Source organism: Gigantopelta aegis, chromosome 4 (assembly GCF_016097555.1).
Source record: "Gigantopelta aegis isolate Gae_Host chromosome 4, Gae_host_genome, whole genome shotgun sequence".
Taxonomy (NCBI): Eukaryota; Metazoa; Mollusca; class Gastropoda; order Neomphalida; family Peltospiridae; genus Gigantopelta; species Gigantopelta aegis.
In genome coordinates, this window is record NC_054702.1 from 119,616,377 (window position 1) to 119,623,579 (window position 7,203).

Here is a 7,203-nt window from a genome sequence, read left to right on the forward strand (position 1 = left end):
TAACCCCATATTTTGAGATGGTACAGGCTAGCAAATGTGATTAATGTAAAATAGAACCATGCTGGAAAAATACAAAAAATCATCAATCTTGCAGCACTTGTGTTGTTATAAATCTAAAATAATTTTCATTACGGCAACAATTTTAAGTCGCAAGTATTTAATAGCCATTTATATTGATTCCAAGTGGAAAAGCAATTAAGAAAATATTTGATAACATTGTGTATATTTTATTTACGTCTCGATATGTATGTAAAATGACCTTATTGACCTCTGTGACCATCAAATGAACCTAACATTAAAAAAATAAAACTTACACATCTTGAACATATTTAGTAATCCTATTAGAATGATAGTAACATGGAAAACTGCTTTTAACATGTAAATGCCATAATTTTTTGTCCACTATTAGGCAAAGGAAAGGGTATATTAGGAGAATGAGAAGGTATGCTAGGAGAATGCAAGCGTATATTATGAGAATTAGAGGGTATATTTATGAAAATGAGAGAGTATGTTAGGAGAATGAGAGGGTATATTAGGAGAATTACCTAGAGAGTATATTTGGGTCATTCTACAGAAAGCGTCACTTTTCAAAATACAAATTCAAAATAAAACAATTAAACGATATAATTTTTTATAGTTAACTTTTAGAAACATAAAATTATATCTGGCCACGCAGAACTGTAATCGGCCTGCACATGCAGAAATATGTTGCTCTATGAACAAGCTCATTGTGTCATTGGTGTTACCGGACAAGTGGGATAGTTCAGCAGTGTGATCCAACTGGTTTATAGCGATCAAGAGCACATGGATGTGTTGTTTGGGTGTCCCTAATAGCATATATGGAATAACTTTAGAATTAAAAACTTTCCAAGGATGCAATTGTACATTTTCACACGGATATTCTATATGTGACTTAAATTATACACTGTGGCAGTTTTAATTATTTAAAAATATGGAGTCCTTCAAAATAAAGTTCATCAAAGTCATAAAGGTAGAAGGTATGCTTTCCTAAATAAACAATTTAAATTTCAAAAAATAAAGTTTTTTGAGAAATGACTGTTAAAATATTCTAGCAACACCAATAACAATGTGTAACACCAGTGACATTCAAGACTGTATCCTTGAAACACTAATATTCTTGAGACTACCACTACTTGTTAGCAATTAATATTTCCTTAAATGTTGTTTTTTCTGGGGGTTTTCTTCTTCAGCCTACAACTATTAAAGTCGCACGCCCTAGTTTCAGCCCGCGAAAATTAATTCTAAGTTTGGTTAATCTACAAAACTGTAACACACTTAGATCACGTTTTTATAAAATAGAGTGAAAAAGCAGGTTTTATATCGATAAATACCATGGGAATCCCCGTGAGCCAATTACTTGAAATAATTTTGAAAGTTAGTATTCTGATGTTACCGGTAGATGTCGCTCGAAGCACAGAAAAGCCTATGTCACGACATTTCCCAGAGTGCACACAGACTTGGGGTGCGTTCTTTTCACCTCTCCTGGGCATGTTCCCTGTTCAGTCCTGGACAGCGAAAGGAATGAGTTTGGAACAGGAAGTTACTTTACCAACATGGGTGCTTCTGTTGAGGAAGTGGCTGCTGCAGCAATCATGATACTTGAATCGGAATAAGACGACAATGATAGTCCGTCACTGACCATGTTGACTATACTACAGTGTTTGAAATAATAAATTTTATATATAAACCGCAATTAGCCTACATTTGCTATTCGGCACCGGGTACTAGTGGCTAACCTATTGTTATTAGCAATTAGATGCACCGTTTATTATTGTTGGTAGTAGTAGTAGTAGTAGTAGTAGTAGTAGTAGTAGTAGTAGTAGTAGTAGTAGTAGTAGTGGTAGTGGTAGTAGTGGTGATAGTAGGAGTAGTAGTGGTGGTGGTGGTGGTGATAGTGGTAGTAGTAGTAGTGGTAGTAGTAGTAGTAGTAGTAGTAGTAGTAGTAGTACAGTCTGTAGGAACCACAGGTGGGGAGGCACTTCCCCTCCCCAGGACGAAAATGTAAGTTTTTTTTTGTCCTACTCTATTTAAATAAAGGTAACAATATAGCTTGAGCCCCCCCCCCCCCCCCCCCCCGGTTGTATCCCATCTCCAGATACACCAGATATCGTAAGACTTAGCAAAAGTATTGGTTTTAAGGGTTTGTAACGTCTTGTATTGAGATATTTACTTGTCTGAACTTTATTATTAATGAAAATTTTCACGAACTGTGATGAAAAACCTCACAAAAGAAAGAAAGAAATGTTTTATTTAACGACGCACTCAACACATTTTATTTACGGTTATATGGCGTCAGACATATGGTTAAGGACCACACATATTTTGAGAGGAAACCCGCTGTCGCCACTACATGGGCTACTCTTTCCGATTAGCAACAAGGGATCTTTTATTTGTGCTTCCCACAGGCAGGATAGCACACACCATGGCCTTTGTTGAACCAATTATGGATCACTGGTCGGTGCAAGTGGTTTACACCTACCCATTGAGCCTTGCAGAGCACTCACTCAAAGTTTGGAGTCGGTAAATGGATTAAAAATTCCATGCCTCGACTGGGATCCGAACCAGCCTGTAGACCGATGGCCTAACCACGACGCCACCGAGGCCGGTCTAAAAACCTCACAAGCAAACGGCAACAAATCGGATGTTGAATGCGCGAACCGTGCACGAGAAAACAAACCAAACCAAAATTATAACGGTCACGTGGTATACCAACGTCTGTGACGTTGAAACGGGAAGATCCCCTCTAAAAATAGATTAGACCTTGTCTGCTCAACGTTTTTTTCTCAGACGCGCGTGCGTTTTTAAGAAACACACAAAAATGCATTTTGTGGTATTACAAACACCAGGTTTACCAGGATTACCAAACAACACTTCAGGTGAATGGAAATGTATATTCTAAATAATAAAATGTAAGTAAAGTGCAATTTTATTTGCGAGAAAATGGGTTTAATAGCGAAAAATAACGGCGCAATGGTTAACAACTAGGGCGTGTCCCTTTAAAGGCCTATTAGAATAATTGTGTGTTTTTATATTAATAAGTTACGGCCGGTCAGACAGTTTTAAAAATATACTAAATTAAGACACAAAATTATAATTTTGTTTGAATATTAAATTAAAGATTTATTCATTCATTAATTTATGTAGTTATTTTCGTGCTTATATTAAGGCTCAAAATCTATTTGACTGTATACATGTATTCACACTAACGAGTTAAAAGATGTAATCCTACTTTTGCTTTTACGCAAGCGCTGAAAACCTACGTGATGTCATTCTAATGTTTCCAGTATATACACTATACAGAAAATCAAAGAAATTATGTCACTATTCAAGAAATAAATGATACGAACTGCGTCATTATTCAAAAGAGTTAACTCTTTCCTTTTAACTAAAAAGCTATTTTAAAACAGGATTTTCAATATTTTCAAAAATAAAATTCAAATAGCCTTTATTGGAAATGAAAACATAATAATGTAATTTTCCGATATTTTATTACAACTTGGTAATACATTTTCGGTATGATTTTAACATTTCCGCGCATGCGCGGTTTGACATTTTCAATTTTTAAAAACAACTACATGACAAAATATATATATTTCTGAACTATGCTCAGTGGACAACACTTTGTTGAATTTTTTTTTTTAAAGGAAAAAATCAGTTTGTCCAGCGTTCTGGTTCGGTCCGCGTTTTGCCAACACCCATCGCTAAAACTTGATGTCAATACAGATAGGCATCACGTTCATACCAGTGAATAGATTGTAAATTATCAATTTTTTAATTAGTTGATTCTTAATTAACAGAATTTATAAAAAATATTTACAATTGTTACGAATGGATTATGTGTCTATTATTCACTACAGTCAGACACAAAAATGTAGTATACCTTTTGCAGATCGAATATATAGGGCTAATAACTGAAAACAAATTCTAACAATAGGAGGCTTAAAAGTCATAAACATTAAATGATTTGGCCTTGTTGATCTGGCACGTATGAGGTCATGTGACACGCACCGAATGTTAATCATCTTCCTCCATTATAAGTCAATTTCTACGAGTCAAGTGGGCCCAATATCGGTAATTTTAAGGAATAAACAAAAACGACTCTTAGTCGGTTCCACATGGAACGCCTTTTTCATACTATGAAATTTACTACATGTTATTTATTTCTCAGCCGATTGTTTTGTAAACAGGACACAAAAATAGTATTTATTTTTATTTCCAAAACACGTTTACTTGTCTTCTTACGTCAAACCAAGCTGAAATTATTTTTAAAAAAACCCCAAAACAACAACAACAAATCCAATTAAAAAAAATCCCCCAAAACCCCCCCAAAACAAAAACAAAAACTTTTGTAGAAGGATGGGACGGACTATAGTAAACTTAATGGTTTTAGGGATTTGTAAAGTTTTGTATTTAGATACTTACTTGTCTGAACTTTATTGTTAATGGAAATCTTCACTAATTGTGAAGAAAAACCTCACAGATGAACGACAAGCAGACGAAAACAAATCGGATGTTAATTGCGCGCACCAAGCATAACGCAGTTAAGGACGTTAAAGATATACTCTTTACATTCCAACAAAACATTTATTTTACACAAAATGCCATTATGCAACTATGATGTTGCACTAGTCTCTTTAATTTTCAAATCATCTTCAAAAATATGCAAAGCGAGGAAAACGGCATCTTATTAAAACGCACTGTCATTGGTGTTACTAATGGTCATTGGTGTTACTCAGTAACAGGTAACACCAATGAAAGGTAACACCAATGACAAATAAGTGCATAATTAATTAATGTTCTCTAAAGAAATAGTTGAGAAAACAGAAAACGTGCATGTTGTAGCAGAAATACGATGTCTATAATAACATACAAAAAGTTTCTTAAAATTATTAACCATTACATAAATACGAATGACAGTGAATAAACATACTTTTATATTTTGACAACACATTCATGACATTTAAAGAAAACTATTCAGAACTGTTCATATGTCTGCTGTTTTTGACAAATACGTTTGATGGCCGATATCAACCGGTGGAATGTTTCATCCAGAGAGTATATACAGTAACACCAGTGACAAAAAACTTCAGGGACAAGCCCAACAAAACCCCCAAAGAAACAACCCCCCCCCCCTCTCAAAAAACAACAACAAAACAACATGGTTGGGGGAATATGATCATACAAAGGACAACAGAGCAAAAAGTGGACTGTATCTTCAAAAGGATGGCCACAAATACAATAAGGAATGCCACAAATATATCTTGTGAATCTATGGGTATTTAGATCACTGCAATCTAAATGGAGTCTACAATTGATTATTTGGTTTGAGCGTGATCCAAATTCTAGAACGTATTTATGTGGTATTTTTTAAGTGGACATATTGCCTTTTCAAATTTGTTGAGAGATTTAACTTTTATACCAAGGGAATTCCAGTCCCGAACTGGTGACGGCAAAAATGGTTTCTTTTATAGTTCTGTTCTAGTACGAATGTTTTTCAGTTCATCAGCATTTCGAAAGGGATTACTGTCGGGGGCACTAATGATGACAAATAATTAAAAGTCATTTCTTAATCATTTAAAAAAGTACATGTTTTATGAAATTTACGTCGTTGGATTAAAGGAATAAATCCTATTTCGTTATAAATTTTATTGTGGTTAGTGCCCCTTACAGCGCCACACATTGTTCGAAGAGCATCCAAATGAAATTGTTCCAATATTTCTGCTTGACCTTCAATAGAGTTATCTCATACGTAGTCACAGTAATCGAACAACGGTAAAATATATGATTTATAAAGCATCTCTAGCGTCTTCCTATTTAAGCGATACTTCAGTCTACGGAAGCAATTTATCATTGGGCCAACCTTTGTAACCAATTATTCAATATGACAATGCCACTGGCCATCAGTTAGACCAAGATGTTTATGCTTTTTAACATATTTTATGGTTGGGTACGAAACTTAATTTTTCTTGAAAAGGCAATAGATTGTTTTACCAGGTGAGAACTGAACATGACATTTGTCTGCCCAGTCTGATATCAAGCGTAGATCTGAATTTAATTTACAATATCCCAAAGCATAATCATCTACAATAATATAAAGAGAAGTATCATTGGCGAATAATCTAATAGTACAACTAACATTGTCAACAATATCGTCAATATAAACCAAGAACAGGAGAGGTCCCAATACTGATCCCTGTGGTACCCCTGCCAATACAAATGTATTATCAGATGTACACCCATTGATCACATGTTTTTGCTTATGATTTTCTAAGTAACTCTTGAACCATAGGATACGTTTTCCACTTATTCCGTTTGCCTGTAAAACCTTTATGCCAAATACGGTCAAAGGCTTTGCTACTGTCACAATATACTGCCTTGACCTCTTTTCCGTCATCCATGGCTTTAGGAATGTAATTATAAATGTCTGTCAACTGATAAGCCGTGGAGTCACCTGGCCTAAAACCAGATACACAATGAGATATTATTTCATTATCAAGAAAGAAATTTGAGATATACTTCATAAGGCATGTTTCAAATACTTTAGATAAATAGTCTGTTAGGTCCACTATAATTACTACACAAATGAATCCTTCCTTTCTGATGGATGGGAACGACCAGCGACTGTTTCCAAATACTGGGATATGTAGAATAAAACAGAGAAAAATTAAATAAGTTCGTCAACGGTTTGGCTAAACATTTTTCAATTTTACTTAATAATTTTATTATTTATTAGATCAGGACCTCTAGCTTTTCTTTCATTTAGAGATAAATATCCAGAACTTTACATACGTTGTTTTCGCTTCCTATTTATTGCACGAGTTTATTTTGCGCAAGAATATATACCACGAGACCGCGTAGCGGTCGAGTGGTATGTTCTTGTGCAAAATAAACGATTGCAATAAATATGAAGCGAAAACAACGTATGTGAAGCTCTGTATTTATTACATACCTTCGTTTATGTTTTACAAAAGCGGTTTTTGATTTAACTTCATCACAACTCTTTCTTAAATTTATGATTAATAATCCTTTCATGGATTTGTGTAATGTTTCAAATACGATGTGACGTAATTTGTAAATCATATATGACATCAGTAACTAAAAGGCTCTAACTGCAGTGAAAAGTAAAAGGGAATTCCACATTTAAAAGTTCCGGTCCAGATCGCACATATGTGCGATACAAAA